The sequence below is a fragment of the Protopterus annectens genome, chromosome 11.part0 (assembly GCF_019279795.1).
Source record: "Protopterus annectens isolate FY-2018-M chromosome 11.part0, PAN1.0, whole genome shotgun sequence".
Taxonomy (NCBI): domain Eukaryota; kingdom Metazoa; phylum Chordata; order Ceratodontiformes; family Protopteridae; genus Protopterus; species Protopterus annectens.
This window is the reverse complement of record NC_056745.1, coordinates 1,236,326,608-1,236,344,985: the sequence shown is the minus strand read 5'-3', so window position 1 is coordinate 1,236,344,985 and position 18,378 is coordinate 1,236,326,608.

Here is an 18,378-nt window from a genome sequence, read left to right as displayed (position 1 = left end):
AGGACAAACTGCAAGGTATGAACTGAAATGTAGGTAATATTGAGTCGCATTAGTCTTAAGATAATCCTAGTGATATGGCAGAAAGCCACAAATTTGATAGGGAACACATCTGGACATCCTGGGAATATCTGGACAGTTGAGAGGTATGAAAACAAAGTATATAGTCCAGTGTATCTAGAGTGCAGAGTAGTGTGATATCCCATCCCTGGCATTCTGTATTGAAGCTGTGTAAATGATCAGTAACAGGACATGGACTGCCATGTAAAATGAACACTCAGGGGAAGTATGTGTGTATTGAATAGGGATGCACAGATGAATTGCAGGAATGAACACAGGGAAAGAGGACAGGTAAAACAACTGATTGTACAGTAGATGAGGGAAAGTCAATGGAAGATAGTTGTCGCCACAACACCAGTCACATATCTATATGGTACATTAGGGACTTTAGGGCATTTAAGACCTGCTCCTTAGAGACTCTGCCGTACCTGATAGGACCAAAGCAAGATCTTCAAGGAAGAGCAAACCTGCCTGGTGGACATCTGCCCTCAACAAGCTGTACAATAAGTGCAAGAAGTTGCTGTCTAAGAGTAGGAAAGAATAGTCACAAAATTGGAAACACTCCCCCCTCAACGTAAGCTGATAAGACTTCTTGCAAAGTCCTCCAAAGCTAACTACAATTCCAAATTGCCTTCCCTAAGGACAACGATAATTCTTTCTTTAGTTACATCTGCAAACTCAAAGAAAAGGCTGAGATTAGGAAAGAACTTGTAGTTAATTGCACTACATATACAGAATCCATGGATATAGCAAACCCGCTGGCTGACAGGTTCAGTGAAAACTTCACTCCTCTTTCACCACCACATATACCCCAAAGCATCCTTATCACCTGTCCCCCTCCTAGTGTCTCTAAGGAGCAGGTCTTAAATGCCCTCTCCAGGGCCAGAATTCCAGCCTTTATGGGACCAGATATCATCCCAGGCTGTGTTCTACATGGGTTAAAACAGGAATTAGCAACACTGCTGGGTACTTTTTTCAATCACAGCCTAAGCAATGGCTTCATCATACCAGAATGGAAAACAGTTACTGTCATCTCCTTGCACAAAGGGAGGTCCATCCACTGACCCTGGGAACTATAGACCCATTAGCTTGATCAGCCTTATCTCTAAGGCCATGAAGTGAATCATCATGGACCTTATCAACAAAGGTATAGGAAATCTCCAAATGTTCAAACCCACCCAGTTTGACTTTGTCAAGGGGAGATCATGCCTGTTAAACATGGTGGACTTCTTCAAGTCAGTCACCAAAGCCCTAGATGAAGGCAAATCTGTGCATACTGTCTACCTAGACTTAGCCAAAGCATTTGACACAGTCCTCCCCTCAGGCATCATTGATAAACTCACCCAGCTGGGTATCAACACATATATTGTCAGGTAGATTGCAAACTGGCTCACTGATAGAAATCATATGTTCAAAATAGGGAACACTACCTCCTCCAACTGATCTGTAACTAGGGATGTTCCACAGGGATTGGTTCTGGGAACCCTACTGTTTGGAATCTACTTCTCTGATGTACAGGCAAAAGATAAAGGTCTGTGGCTGACAAATTTTGCTGATGGCTGCAAACTTGGAGCTGTGATTGAGTCCCCTAAAGATGTTAACATCCTGCAAGATGGACTTCCACAAACTAATGATTGGTGCTAAAGTCATTGTCTTAAATTTGATACAAAAATGCATTATATTCCCATTTAGCAATGGCACTCTTCCTGCTAACTACCTCATCAATAACAATGCCCTAAGCAGCCATTTAGTGGTAAGAGATCTGGGTACCAAGGTTGACAGCAACCTTAACTTTGATCACCGTATCTCCACAGTGGTAAGAAGGGCATTTTATACTGTTTATCTCATAAGTAAGGGCATTGACTCCAGAAAAAAGGAGGTCATAACCCTCCCCTGTACTCTTCCCTAATCAGGCCAATAATAGAATACAATGCTCCCTTTGGTATATACCTTTCCAGGCACCTGCAGCAATTGGAGAGAGCACAAAGATTCTTTGCTAAGAAAACTCAGGGTCTTCAGCATCTGTCATTTGTGGACAGACTGAAATCACTTCCGCTTTACTCTGTGTCATGCAGACTGCTCAGAGGTGACCTGTGCCTTTGATATAGGGTGATACTTGACCATGCTTTAATGGAAATGCTGCACATTCGCAAATCAAATGGCACACAGGTCACTCGCTCAAAGGGCATTAACCTGGTATGTGACATCAACAGAACTTGATGGAGGGACAAATTTCTCTCACAGAGGTTACCTCACATTTGGAACAAATTTCCAATTCATGTTAAATAAAGCCCCTCATTGAGCCTATTTAAGTTTAATTTGGATGATTGGATGGGAAACAGGAAATTCACCCTGGGGGGTTACATCTGTGTCCCTCCTGGACAGAAACATTAGGTGCTAATTTTAGTGTCTGCTTGAAACAAACATTCTAGGGAACTAGGTTTGAACTTAGCAAGGCTTGTAGGACCCTAGGGCCATTAGCCTAGTAACCTTCTCTGATCCTATGATCCCATAATAAGTGTATTGAAGGTCACCCATGTCGGTGTGGAAAAGGTCTATGCTGATTCATTACCTAGCCTTGCAGATAAGATATTTCAGGTGTATAGGTCAATAGTTGTAGTTCTGCATGTTACCAGATTGATGTGCATTGCATATCATTCAACATTTAATATTACTTTCTATAGTGTAGGTGATACATCTGTGGAAAAAGTACTGAGACACCAGGGTTGCAGTGCTTTGGGAATGGCAACACATGGCTGTATTTTAAATATGTGACATATTGTTAGATAGGGCCTTAAGTTTGTTATGTTTCCGCATGTAATTTCCAGTCATAGACAGGAAATGGACAGTAAACAGCACTAATACATAACTATATTTATTTTTCCATACTGCAGCAAGCAGTGGGTTTGTGCAATGTTTGGCAAAGTATATACGTATGCAAGATACACATGTTTGTGCATAGCTAAGCAGTCCACAATTGTGAGCTGCATTGCCAAAGTCTGACAGTTAGTATTGTGTCTATGAAACACATCTGCTGCTTAACCAACTCTGTGGCAGCACGTTAATGCATTGATGCATTCCTTTTTGGGCTCAGATGGTACTGGGTTTGAATCCAGGTGGATCTAATACCTTTAGATACCTTTGCATAAACATTGTTAAGGCAATGACATGAATTCACACAAAAAACTGATAAAATCCACAGGAACAAATAAAACTGAAGAGCAGGAACACAATGAGAGAAAGCTTGAAGTAAAATAGCGATTTATTAAATCCAAATAAAACGTAAGCGCTTTCAGCCAGAGCAATCTCCAGCCTTCATCAGACAAACAGCATAGGAGTGTATGTTGAAACTTTAAATAGTGAAACAATGAATTACTTTACCAATCATCTTGAAGTGCATTTCCTAATACACTGTTACCATAGTAACATTAAAGCAGAAATACATTTACACAAATTTATAAACAAACAAATACTAGTTATTCCTTGAAAGTGTACTAATTTGTGCTGCTAAATAAATCAGTAATACCCCTAATATAGGGGCAAATAGGGCAAGTTGTCACCTAGATATACATTTTTAAATCTAGGTGTTGTAATAAGCCCATGTTATGTGTGAAAGTGTAAAAGAAACAAATGTAAAGTAACTTAGTTTTAACTCATAGGTTATATCATCTGTTATATGATAACCACTTGAGCACATTTAATGGACAAGTTGTCATTGATGCCTGGAGTGAGGTGCGCCCTAGTCCGAACCTGCCACATAAGTTCATCAATCTCTAATTTGATTTGCCAAGGGCCTCCCCTAATTTCAGGAACCCTTTGATGCACAATGGCAAAATTAAAAGTATGACCAGTACATTCAATTGTGTGTTTAGCTAAGGCATTGTTAACATCGTGTCTGCTTACGGCGTACATATGTTCATAGATCCTAGTCCTGAATTTACGCTCCGTCTTTCCAATGTAGAAGGCTTTACATTGGTTGCAGACAGCGACATACACCACTGATTTAGATTCACAGTTGTAGTAGTTGTTAACCTTGTAAGTTCTATTATTGATGGTAACTTGTGGCCCTACCTTGATGTACTTGCACTGGGCGCATGCACCACATTTGTGCATACCATGAGGTCGGTTCGAGGTGAACCTATTTGGTGGTCTTTCTAAAATAGCTTTAAGATTTTGGCCCCTCCTGTAAGTTAACTTTGGTCTCGTACCCAAGATGTTTGAAAGGGTGTTGTCATGGTTGATGACATCCCAATTTTTGTTAACAATTTCCCTAATTTTTTGGAAATCCAAGGAAAAAGTGTGTATAAAAGACACAATGTAATTGTCTTTTACCAAGCAATTATTGCTAGATGGACCTAATGTGGTTGAAATATCAGTAGTGCTAGCATTCACTTCTGTTGTCAGACTAGTGGAAAGAAGGGGTATGAAATGTCCTCCCATACGCTTGTTGGATACTTCTATAATGATGTTGTTCACTAGATTTGAAGGATAGCCTCTTGTCAGGAACATGTTCCTGAGTTTGTTACATTCGGCACGGAAGTCATGGTCATCCGTGACCATACGTGCCGCCCTTACTATCTGGCCTTTAATGACCGATCTTTTTTGATAGTACGGGTGATTGCTAGAAAAATGCAACAAACTATTGGAATATGTAGGCTTTCTATAGATGGTACTTTTTAATCTACTCTTGTGTGTGTCCTTGACTAACATGATGTCAAGATAATTAATCTCAGTATCTGCTACGTTGAAGGTAAACTGTAAGAAATCGGTCATATTGGTCATCCTTTCAATAAATGATGGAATAAGCTCTTTCTCGCCTTTCCAAATGCAAAAAATGTCGTCCTGGTACCTTGTGTACCAGGAGACATGTTGCTGGAAAAGGCTATCCTTGAATAGGTGTTCAGCTTCCCAGAAGGCTAGAACAGCATTTGCAAATGAACCCCCGCAGGGTGAACCCATGGCGACACCTGATGTTTGAAGGTAGAATGTGTTCTCAAACATAAAGAAGTTGTTGGTTAAAACCAACTCCAAAAGTGTCTCACTTAGATGGATAATGTTGTCTTCTACCTTCTTAGCAACCATGAATTCCCTAACCCAACTCAGTCCTGTTGCCTGCGGTATGACCGTATAAAGATCTTTAATGTCTATTGTAAGAAAAGTAATGTCAGGACTATATGTCACCTTGCTAATCCCTTGCAGGAAGGACCAGGAATCCTTACAAATGTGTGCCTCCTGTTGTAATAGAGGCTTGATGATACTATCTACATATCTAGCACATGCATAGGTAGCTGAACCCCTCCCGTCAATGATCGGCCTGAAGGGTGGTGCATGTAATCGTTTATGTAGTTTAGGTGTACCAAAGAGTATTGGAATTTTTGGAGCTGGTATCAATAAATACTTGTATGTATTTATATCAATAATACCTTCCAACAGTAGATCGTACAAAGTGTTACTAATTGTTCTGTAAGCACCATGTATTTCATTAAGAGTTACTTCTTTGTAAACAGATGTGTTGAGATGCTCCATCATGTATTCCACATATTTATAGTGGTCCATCAGTACCACTCCCCCTCCCTTGTCAGGTTTCATTACACGTATATTACAATCCCTCAATAAATGTAAAAAATCCCATTCCAGCATAGAGATGTTGTTAGAATGCCTCTGGGTAGTATAAATAACTTGGTTTTTAATTGCCCAAAGGTCAATCTCACAAACTTTTTCAAAAACTGTTAGAATGGGATGAAGTGGAGGGTTGTATGTGCTAGAGACCCTGAGTGTGTTGAGTGTGGGGGTATCATTACCAAGGAGAGACATGAGATTGAGTTTTCTAACATAAATTTTCAAATCTATAAGCATTCTGCCAATGTCCATGTACTGTCCAGGAACGAACGATAAATCCTTGGCAAAAAAATTTACAATGTCCTGATGGATGTCTATAAGTGTATAGTTGTATACTTTAAAGTCACTGTCAGAGCTGGTCAATATTTTTGGTTCCAAGCCAAAAGTAGGTAGCTGTATCATCTCTTCTTCCCCGTCTGTTGTTCGTCCCGTTGTTCACTGTTTGAGTTCTGATACGATTGGTGGTTCTGGTATTGTAGGCCTGGTGAAAATCCTGCCCCTCATAGTTGTCAGTGATGCCTGTAGCACCACCATTATTCGAAATATTTACCGGAACATTGTTGTGCTCCTGGTTGTTAGCCCTTGCGTTATTGTTATTAAATCTTGGGCTTCTTCTGGTATTAGGTCGTTGACCAGAAGAACTATTATTTTCATTGTTACCCTGGTTGTTTGTATCCCCAGAACTAGTCACATTGTCAGGTTCTGTGTGGCTATTGCTTTCATTGTATGATGTTTGTGCTGTCCGAGGGGGCCTAGGGTAAGCACATTTGTTTGCATAGTCAGTCATGTCCCTAGTTAGTTTCTGCTTCTTAACAAGCAGTAATTTTTCCATACTGGCCTCAATACTAGGGAAAATGCGGCAATAATCATATTTAAATCGAAAAAAGCCGTTATTATTAGTGATAAACTTTTCTAGTACTTCCAATTCCGATGACAAAGTCGCAATGTCTCTAGAGTAAAAGGCAATGAGGGCTTGCAGAAACTCCATACCCTGGCGATCAAATAGGTCTATTAACTCCTGGTGAAAAACAGAACAATTAGTAACACTTTGTACGATCTACTGTTGGAAGGTATTATTGATATAAATACATACAAGTATTTATTGACACCAGCTCCAAAAATTCCAATACTCTTTGGTACACCTAAACTACATAAACGATTACATGCACCACCCTTCAGGCCGATCATTGACGGGAGGGGTTCAGCTACCTATGCATGTGCTAGATATGTAGATAGTATCATCAAGCCTCTATTACAACAGGAGGCACACATTTGTAAGGATTCCTGGTCCTTCCTGCAAGGGATTAGCAAGGTGACATATAGTCCTGACATTACTTTTCTTACAATAGACATTAAAGATCTTTATACGGTCATACCGCAGGCAACAGGACTGAGTTGGGTTAGGGAATTCATGGTTGCTAAGAAGGTAGAAGACAACATTATCCATCTAAGTGAGACACTTTTGGAGTTGGTTTTAACCAACAACTTCTTTATGTTTGAGAACACATTCTACCTTCAAACATCAGGTGTCGCCATGGGTTCACCCTGCGGGGGTTCATTTGCAAATGCTGTTCTAGCCTTCTGGGAAGCTGAACACCTATTCAAGGATAGCCTTTTCCAGCAACATGTCTCCTGGTACACAAGGTACCAGGACGACATTTTTTGCATTGGGCGAGAAAGAGCTTATTCCATCATTTATTGAAAGGATGACCAATATGACCGATTTCTTACAGTTTACCTTCAACGTAGCAGATACTGAGATTAATTATCTTGACATCATGTTAGTTAAGGACACACACAAGAGTAGACTAAAAAGTACCATCTATAGAAAGCCTACATATTCCAATAGCTTGTTGCATTTGTGTAGCAATCACCCGTACTATCAAAAAAGATCGGTCATCAAAGGCCAGATAGTAAGGGCGGCACGTATGGTCACGGATGACCATGATTTCCGTGCCGAATGTAACAAACTTAGGAACATGTTTCTGACAAGAGGCTATCCTCCAAATCTAGTGAATAACATTATTATAGAAGTATCCAACAAGCGTATGGGAGGACATTTCATACCCCTTCTTTCCACTAGTCTGATAACAGAAGTGAATGCTAGTACTACTGACATTTCAACCACATTAGGTCCACCTAGCAATAATTGTTTGGAAAAAGATAATTACATTGTGTCTTTTATACACACTTTTTCCTTGGATTTCCAAAAAATTAGGGAAATTGTTAACAAAAATTGGGATGTCATCAACCATGACAACACCCTTTCAAACATCTTGGGTATGAGACCAAAGTTAACTTACAGGAGGGGCCAAAATCTTAAAGCTATTTTAGAAAGACCACCAAATAGGTTCACCTCGAACCGACCTCATGGTATGCACAAATGTGGTGCATGCGCCCAGTGCAAGTACATCAAGGTAGGGCCACAAGTTACCATCAATAATAGAACTTACAAGGTTAACAACTACTACAACTGTGAATCTAAATCAGTGGTGTATGTCGCTGTCTGCAACCAATGTAAAGCCTTCTACATTGGAAAGACGGAGCGTAAATTCAGGACTAGGATCTATGAACATATGTACGCCGTAAGCAGACACGATGTTAACAATGCCTTAGCTAAACACACAATTGAATGTACTGGTCATACTTTTAATTTTGCCATTGTGCATCAAAGGGTTCCTGAAATTAGGGGAGGCCCTTGGCAAATCAAATTAGAGATTGATGAACTTATGTGGCAGGTTCGGACTAGGGCGCACCTCACTCCGGGCATCAATGACAACTTGTCCATTAAATGTGTGCTCAAGTGGTTATCATATAACAGATGATATAACCTATGAGTTAAAACTAAGTTACTTTACATTTGTTTCTTTTACACTTTCACACATGACATGGGCTTATTACAACACCTAGATTTAAAAATGTATATCTAGGTGACAACTTGCCCCTATTTGCCCCTATATTAGGGGTATTACTGATTTATTTAGCAGCACAAATTAGTACACTTTCAAGGAATAACTAGTATTTGTTTGTTTGTAAATTTGTGTAAATGTATTTCTGCTTTAATGTTACTATGGTAACAGTGTATTAGGAAATGCACTTCAAGATGATTGGTAAAGTAATTCATTGTTTCACTATTTAAAGTTTCAACATACACTCCTATGCTGTTTGTCTGATGAAGGCTGGAGATTGCTCTGGCTGAAAGCGCTTACGTTTTATTTGGATTTAATAAATGACATGAATTCTTTATAGTATATGTGTTGCTCTTTATTGGCATAGCACAGTGGGGTTAAGTGGCATTGCATGGAGGTAACTTCAGCATTTTGCCACTGCTCACCATTGCAACATGTTGGTGCATGACATGCACCTCTGAGCAAATATGGAGACCAAAAAGTGAAGGGATCCATTGTTTTTTTTCTGCTACTTATGTGTGCTGTCCGTGATTCTATATTTTGACCAGATTAAAGGTGTTAAAATGGGGTAGATAGGAAATGGTGAAATGGGGATCAAGAAGGGGGACGATCAAAAGTAAAGCAGTACAGGAAAGTGCAGTTTGGAGATAGGAAAGAACCATAGCTATCCATTTTTTTAACGGTATAAACTGAAAATATGTGCAGAATATTATCTGAATTTGGACTGTCACCTACAGAGAGAGGGGTGACCACAAAGCCATCATGTTGTATAGTCAACTGGACTGAATCAAGTGTGTCAAGGAGACACATGCAAAATGGAAAGCTATGTATGGGATTACTCTTTTTTTTTGTGGGACAGATGTCCATTTATGTTTTATTTGAGAGAGAAGAATGTTGGAGAAAGGGACATAGGTATGTCTAGGTCAGGTAAGTTGGGTAGGTCAGGAAGCAGTTGCAGGCAGACAATAAACAAGACAAGAGACAGGGACAGTGATTGACACAAAAGGTTGGGGACACCATGATTGGGGTGAGGTTGAAGACAACTGGGGCCCACAGCCATCAAGCTTGGAGACAGTGAGAATCGAGTGCTCACCCACTGGACTGTCATTCCTGCCACCTTACTTTCCAGGTGGCTGGAGTGCTTGTTTTGACATCTCTTCCTTCTTCTCCTTTGGAACAGGAGGGAGAGCAACCTATCCATCCAGCATAGGCATGCACCACCCTATGCACCATCCCTGGAAACTCTCTGCAGGTGATGAAATAACCACCTCCACTACTGGTCCCAGAGGGTACCACTGGACCAGCATCTAGGGCAGGACTACTTGAGGGTCCAGGTAGTGCAGGGGTAGCAGAGGCAGTGGTGCCAGGTTGGCTGCCAGACTTGCTGGGCATTGATGCTGGAGCTGGTGGAGTGGGGACAGGCTGATCCACTGGGGCTGGTGGAGCATTTAGTGATGCAGTGCACATAGATGACATGGACACATTTTGACAACACATAAAACTAAAAAAATAAAAAAATTAAAAAATAAAATAACATAAAAATAAAATAAAATAGAAATAAAAAATATTATAAAAATAAAATCAAAATAAAATATGTTTTTAAATAAAATAAAATAAAAATAAAGATAATGAAAAAAGAGAGATAGTTAGGATGAGAAAAAAAGAGATAAGGTTAGTACCATTGTATGTGATATCCAATGCATTAATACAATTATACAACTCTATTATCTCAAGTTTTACATTTATGTATACCTCCTAACAGAATACACACTATACTACAGCTTGCTGCAAGTAATCCTTTGAAATGTACATATATTGCACATATGGGTGTTCCAGTTATACAGATTACAGTTTACAGCAGGGCATGCCCCTGATATAGAGGTTTTCATTCAATGTAGATATTATTGAAGAAGTAACAGAGTGGTATAGTTGTGAACTGTGGTAGTTGAACCCATAACGTCTGACTACAGTCTAATACTGGACTCTTACATTTGGTTTGTGCTACAGACTAATGCCAGCAGACTTGCTTTTACAGTTGGGATATGCATGCTCAATTTGATACAACTCAATAAAATACCAAAAAAGCTATCTGTAACTTTTAATGCTACAACAGCACTTCTCTTCTGCTGCATTAATCCCACGTGCTTACCTCAGTTTCTCCAATTTAGCCATGTGGGCCCAGATATTAAACTCCCAATCTCTGGCAGCTAGGGAAAAACAGAACAGAACAGAGTACCATTATGCATACCAGTCTTTCCCGTATTCAACTTTCTAAATCTTACAAGTATTGTCTTTAGTTGATACTTACACAGCTGTGGATGTCCACAGTCCTAAATTCTTCCAAACAATGGTCAAGACTATCCCTCTTTCTTCTCTGTAGGTCATTAAAGTGATGCTTACATTGCTCTCCAGTGCACCGGATAACAGTGGCACTGGATGCAGCCTGGGCTAAGCTATTCCAAGCCTCAGACTTGTTCTGGGATCCAGAATAGTTTGACTGTGGTGCTTTACTAGGAGTCCAGTAAATATCCTAGACTCCTGGATACCCCACCTCTGTGCCTTAAACCTTGCACCTACTCACTAATGCCAGCCATGACTACCAGCAGACTGAGAGCAATGAAGACTGATGCTTTCCTGCCAATTCCACTTATTGCATTTACTGTAGTGTACACACCCAAGCAACACATTTGCCCGATAGTTTTGCAGAGATCAGCAGTGAGAAATGCAATAGTTGCAATTGGAAGGTTAATCTGACACAATAATAGCATCTCATCCATTAAGTATATAATTAATATCAGCTTCACTATCTAAAGTGTTATAAGTGAGAGTGAATATAATAGGACGTGGAACAACAATAATATATAAAATATCCTGTATTTGAACCCAGGACCATGTGTATGGTAGTTCCACACTTACACTTGTTGCCACAAGAAAGTTGAAATAGCATCTGTCTATGTTTCAGTTCGTTGCTATAAACTGCAATGTCACAATAGTAAAAAAAAAAAAGAAAAGTTGCACACCCTGTACTAGAACCCAGGACCATGTGTACTCTAGCACTACACTTACATCTGCTGCACAGGACTAATTATCTGACTTTCCCTAATTCATTAATCATTGTTAAGGTCTCTCTATTAACCGACATGCAACTTCACATTGGTTTGCGTGGTGCCCAATAGAATTAATAGAATGTATCCAGTTTCTGTTTTTGGCTATCTGGGTCCATCCTGTCTGCTTCCTGGGTGGTCCATTTGTCCAGTTTGCAGACTACCATGCTTTATGCAAATGAGATAAGCACATCCAAACCTACCATTCATTTTCTCCATTTCCCATGTTTGTGCTAAGCATTGCATCATGTAAAGACTACCCCCCCCATAAAATAAAAAAAGACAGAAAAGGGAAAAAAGACAAAAAAGGGACAAGTAGTTAAAATGAGGAAAATCAATCTATGAAATACAGACTAGAAAATGATGGTTCACATGGGATATGTTTACAGAGATCTGGATTTGAACTCTCACTCCAATGAGCCTTCAGAACACAGGATGGGTGCCTTATCCCTTTTCCCACACAGACAACCAGCCTTTGCAGTAAGGAGCTGAAGTCATTCTGCACACAATTAATTGCAACATCATCTACTGTAATATGAAACCATACAACTGTTATTTGTACATTTATTATATTTGGATGTTGTGCATTTAGTGGTCACACAACCTGCTCTGATTATTGCGTGCAATTATACAGCTCTGTGTTATCTCTCTGTGTTTGTTGGTCATTCGTCATTTATCTGACCAGTAATCTGAGACCTGCAGTGTGTAAGCCATTCTATATCATTATCCTTAATATGTGTGAGGATATTAACTGGAAATAATATCATATGCAGTTTCCAACAAATATAGGGCAGGTTGGATGGTACTGAACACAACCTGTGACTTGTGTGTTGCTTACTTATATTTCCAGCCTTACACCTAACACTTTGTTGATCTAACCTGCCATACCCACTTAATGTAAGGCAGCTTGCAGTGCTGTTCTATGTTCCCTTTCCCAACCATCAATTCTTTACAGTTGAAATCCATTAAAAACAAACACGGAGGGAGTGCCTGCACTATGTTTACATCTCCTGCACGGACCCAAATATTTGGGATTCAGCAATTCCAATGAGTTCACACTTCATTTGCATGTCCATGATGTTGACAGGCCTGAATCTACACCAGAAAAGGCAACCATGTAGCTGTGGAACCTAAAGGTGAGCACACTTGTTATGTGGTGAACACAGAAGAGAGGCTATTACTTTTATATATATCTGCACAGAGGATTATTGCTTTGGAGCAGGTGTGCCTGTATTTTGTCAGGTACATACTGCATATGCTGATATGTAATTATGAACAACCTGTATTTTGATTAGCAAAGGCTTTTACTCTTTTATATGTATTAGTTAAAAACGTACTAATGGCATGGGTAAGTGTGTCAGGGCATTTCACAGGTATACATGATTGGCAATACCTTCACATGGAATATTTGGTAGTAAATCTGTAGACATGTTTCAGGGACAGTTCATCTGATAGCACTTGGAGCATTTCAAAGATGCTTTGTTAGCCAAATATGTCATTTGCCTGTTCTTTTGATTTTTTTTTTTTTGGGGGGGGGGGGCAAAGTTGCATTTCTGTTATGGTTCAAACAAGGATATGTTGCTATTCTTACTTTCCTTTTTTCGCATCCAGCTGGAACATATAAGTCACATATGTCTCTGATATCACATGTTAAGGTCATTTCTATAAAAATATTCCACCTTTTACTTGCTTACACTACTAAGTAACAACATGCAAGGATATGCCACTCATTCATATAATTACACAATTTGTGATTCTATTAACTTGGCAATTTCTGCACAGATTGTGTGTGTGTGTGTGTGTGTGTGTGTGTGTGTGTGTGTGTGTGTGTGTGTGTGTGTGTGTGTGTGTGTGTGTTGCTCCATTTCTTATACTGTATGTACTCTTGTGCCAGCTACATTATTTTTTCCATTGTTATAGCTGAAAAAAACAGATGATCCAACCCATCTGCTTAAATAAAAACAAAAAGATAAGCGTCATTCACTACATATCATTTACATAAATTGCATATTATTTACATAGCTCTCTACTTAGTCACTTTATACATCTCTTTCTGCACTATGAAAACTGTAAACTGTAAGGTTATGGCATATTTGGTGGTGGGTAATTTTTTTACATGTGTGCCTCTTTATTTATTCACAGTACTGTTTGCTATATCCTTATATTTCTACTGAGTCTGTTTCTGTTGTATTTATTTTGTTTTTGTTTCTGCTGCAAAAAGCTTTAAAATCTTTTACTTTATTTATTTTTATTATCTTTTTTGATTTCTAGTTTTAGTTTTTTAAATTATTTAATTTAATCTATCTTCCTTCTTTAAACTGACATTCATATGTTACGGGCCTGAGTATCAAAATTTTGTGCAGTGATATGTACTTTTTCCTCTGTGTTGATCTGTATGACAATAAAGTTTACTTTGACTTAGACTTTACAGGTTTCAGGTATCTTTCTTATATTTCTCATACATGCAGAAGTCTATCTTCACCTGCAGTCTCATGCACTTGTGATGTTATTATGGAAAAACCCCATGATGTACAGTTTGATATTTTTCTATTGTGCCTATTTTCAAGAGCTGGTTTTCTAAGTTTAATTTACCGTTGTTCTTGAAATAGAAATATATCCTCCAACAAGGCTGCATTTCTCAGCTTTACCCAGTTTAACCAGAGAATTATTTAACTTTGCTGTGTAACTAAAGACATGTTTATACTCAGCAGTTGGACAGTCTATAGATCTGTTCATTTTTGTTTACACTGTTCAAAATCTGTACCACACCTATAGCTGCGGTTGTACAGTAGTTTGGCAAATACGTTTCTCTGACTTGAGGGGCACTGAAAAGGACTTTTGTCACCTTTATTAACATTACTTATGCAGTGAAACCTCCTTTTTGTGTTAGCGAACTTGGTTGACTTTAATTATATATATAGTATAGATTCCCATGTCAGATTTCTTTAGCTTTGCTTTGGCATCAGCTTATTTATTTTCCACAGACAAGATGTTCATCAGGGCACAAAATGAAAAATCACTAACAATAACTGAAGTTTGTTGAACCTTTTGACTCACTCAAAACTGTCTATTAACTGCTATACAGAGGATTGAACGTCTAAATGACTGATGGGCTTATTTCATCCAATGTGTAGCTCATAACATTTACTTCCTGGATTTTCCTTCTCAAGTGACAGCTAAATAATGGCAATATTTTCCAAATGTTCTCATCCAGTCAAGACAGTTGAATGAGTACCTGTAGAGAAAATGACTCCAAGAGCAATTATAAGTCTATCTCGAATACCAACAACTATAGAAAGCTATTAGATCTACAATAAGAAAGTCTCAGATATCAATAAATACTGCTGCAGGACCTTTCAACACATTTCAAGAACATATAAAGTAGAATCATTTCAGATATTTTAATGGAGATGTCTGGCTGGTCATGGAACAGCTTGTTAGGCATTTTATAACACTACAGGCTCCCACTGTTTGCCTGGTGATTACATTGGAAAGCTGTATCACTAATGGCCCTTTTAAAAGACAGTTTTCAGCAACACTTCTGATTTCACTTGTTTGATTAAGCAGATCATCTGGTCACAGTCATTTTCACATGATCTTCGGTCTGCTATCCAGCATGTCAACAATACATTTCTCATAACATTTCAAAGTACAGTACCTCTGAGGTGCAGCAGATTGAAGTATAAAGCTCTGCTTTCAGTAACTCCATAGTTTAAAGTTTCAGTGGCTCACTGAGACCAACTCTGAGCCATTAGTATCAAATCAAATCTCAAGAGTATCTCATTCAGTATAGGACATGTTAATACAGTAAAATTCATGTTAAAATAGAAAGGATTTCACCTGACACAGTAGACTGTACACTGGCATAACTCAAACTATATTTGGCATGGTAATACTTAACTGTTTAACCTTGGTAAGGCAAGTGAACAAAACCCTTCCCCCATCAACTCCCCAAGAAGCAATTCTTTCAGTTAATTACACTATTTCTTGTACCTCTAACTGGACCTTATAACCCTTTTACATTTTTTCCTCAAACAAGTCCTCTAATTTTTGTGTTTCATCTTCTTTGATCTTTATCTGGGAACTATTTCAAAAGCACAGATCTTTCTCATAGTCCACTGTTGGCCTGTACTATAAATGTGGATTATTAAAGGATTTTCATACTGTTAATCATAACATTGCTATCTTACCATGTCAGCAGCTTATACTCTGCCTCTCTAGCCAGTTAACTGATTTATTAGTATGTCTTAAAACATTTCATGAACTGAATATATTTCCACATTAGCTAGCTCCCTTACAGATGCAGGAGGAATCAATTAGTGGTCTTTATCTTTTCATCATATTTCACATTTGCTAAATACATGTCTCCTATCTCTGGTTCAGCCACTTTCATTCAATATGTGAAGGATTCCAATATATTGCTTTCAGTTCCTAATATATCTAATGCCTTTAACTTAGATTTAAAACTGGGTTCAGGAGTTCATCCTTTCTCTCAATATGGCCAAAAAATACACCCACACTATTTACATCAAACCTTACTGCCTTTCCCAACTTTTCAGAGTTTCAAGTGCTCTTTCAAGGCAATGCACTGCTTGAGTTAGTGATTTTAATGTATTTACTAGGAGACATTCCTAGTCAAGAGTCGAAATGTGATTAGCAGGCAAAACACTTAGTCATAAGATGGAATTTGATTAGCATGCCACTTTTATCATGCAGCGAACCAGCTGAAAGCTAGACTTTCTATATTGTACAAATACCTTATAACCAACTGTACAAAATTTACAAACAGTAGAGTCTATTTATACTCTAGACAATTATATGCCACCATCATTCTCACAAGCTTGTACTAAAAGCAATCTGCAAATGGGGGGACTTGGACATTTCAAATAGGATGCACCACAGGTTCCTATCAGATGACTGAAGATGCATTTTGTCGAATACATCTTGGTCAAACTTCAAATGTTGAAAAGGCAAAATGACGAAGCGGCATATAAGCGAATTCTTTCCTGGGGAAGAAGTTACTTGGCCGCTTCCATCACTTTGCCATTTTCGGCACTGGGATTGGTATATTTAAGTAGGGGTGCACAGCCCCCCATGTCGGGGGGTGGGGGGAGAACTCCCCACTTTATGCAATGTTTTATTTTTTGGGAACAGTGATTTTTTTTCCCAGGGAAAAAAATCGCTGATCTGTTTGTTCAGTGTCTTGTGAATTCAAACTTTTGAGTTCAATATAACAACGTTCAATCATTTGATCATTCGTTGTTATAATATAGACCCCATCACAGTATCTCATTCAGGGCAATATATCAGCTATAATGCAACAAATATCTAAATATGGTATATCTTACAAGTGTGCTTTGTGTCCTGTATTATCCTAATGAATGTCCAGCTATTCAGATGTTAATGAAATGGTACATACCTACCTGGAATGCATATTCATGCAATCCTTTTGGTGATTTTGTAGTCTCATCTTTCATACCTGAATCATGGAACAATTTTTGACATGCCATTTAAAATACCTTCCTCAGACATTCTCAGAAGTACTTTGAAGGAATTCTGTTAAAATTCAGAGTTAAAGTTTCTATTATGTCTGTGGGACTACTTGAATATTCCTCAAGTCCAGCATTTCTGCCATTTAAAACACTTTCATCTCTTCTATATCAGCAAAAATAAAATAAAATTGTCTCCAAGATATGCATATATTCCCTTTCATTTAAAATTTTGCATACATATTGTTTAATACAATATTTTATTGTTTACACCTAAGACAATATTATTCATGTTTCCACTATACAGTAAGCTGCCATGCATCATTATGCCATTATCAGCCAAATTCAATAAACCTTACATGGTCTTTCTACTTTGTGCACATCACAGAGGTGCACACCACCCTGCAAACAAGGTAAACACCATAGCATGCTAGTTATAGCATAAGCAGCGGAATTGCAGACTCATCAGTCAATTCAACGCGGTGGAGCTATTCAACAAGCTATAATGTGACCATGTAACTTCAGTGCTGGTTCTCCCTGCAAATTCCAAAACCTATTGGAATACAGCCAAGGAAAGGAGTCTATACAGAAAGAATGTTAGGGCTGCTGCTTTAATTCATGTGTGTGTGCAACAGGCTGAAGCTGCCAATAGATCAAGGCCAAAAAGGACAAGAGTTTTCAGGCCCATTTAACTTTTCACAATCTACATGATGCGTAAATTTTAGGATGGATAGGGGCACATTACAGAAACTCTGCAACTTCTGTCATACTCAACTCAGAGCCAGGGCCAACCGAGGTAAACCCTTCTCAGTGGAGACAAAGGTATGTGCAGCACTTAGTATCTTAGCTACAGGTACCTTTTAGAGACCAATGGGGACATGCTTGGGATGTCACAGTCATCAGCAGCCAGGATCATCCAACAATTCCTGAATGCTATGCTCCAACATGCTAATTACCACATATATTTTCCTAGTATTCCTGAGGAGAGGGCCAATAATATGCAGGCGTTCTACTCTGTAGCACACTACCCTGAAGTACTGGGTGCCATAGATTGCATACATATAGAAATTAAGGTACCGCCAGGGGAACAGTGCAGGCTCTATGTAAACAGAAAAGGCTTCCACTCTATTAACTGTCAAGTCATGTGTAATGCCAAGGGAATCATCTTGAATGTGTGTGTGTGCTGACAACTCTGGCAGT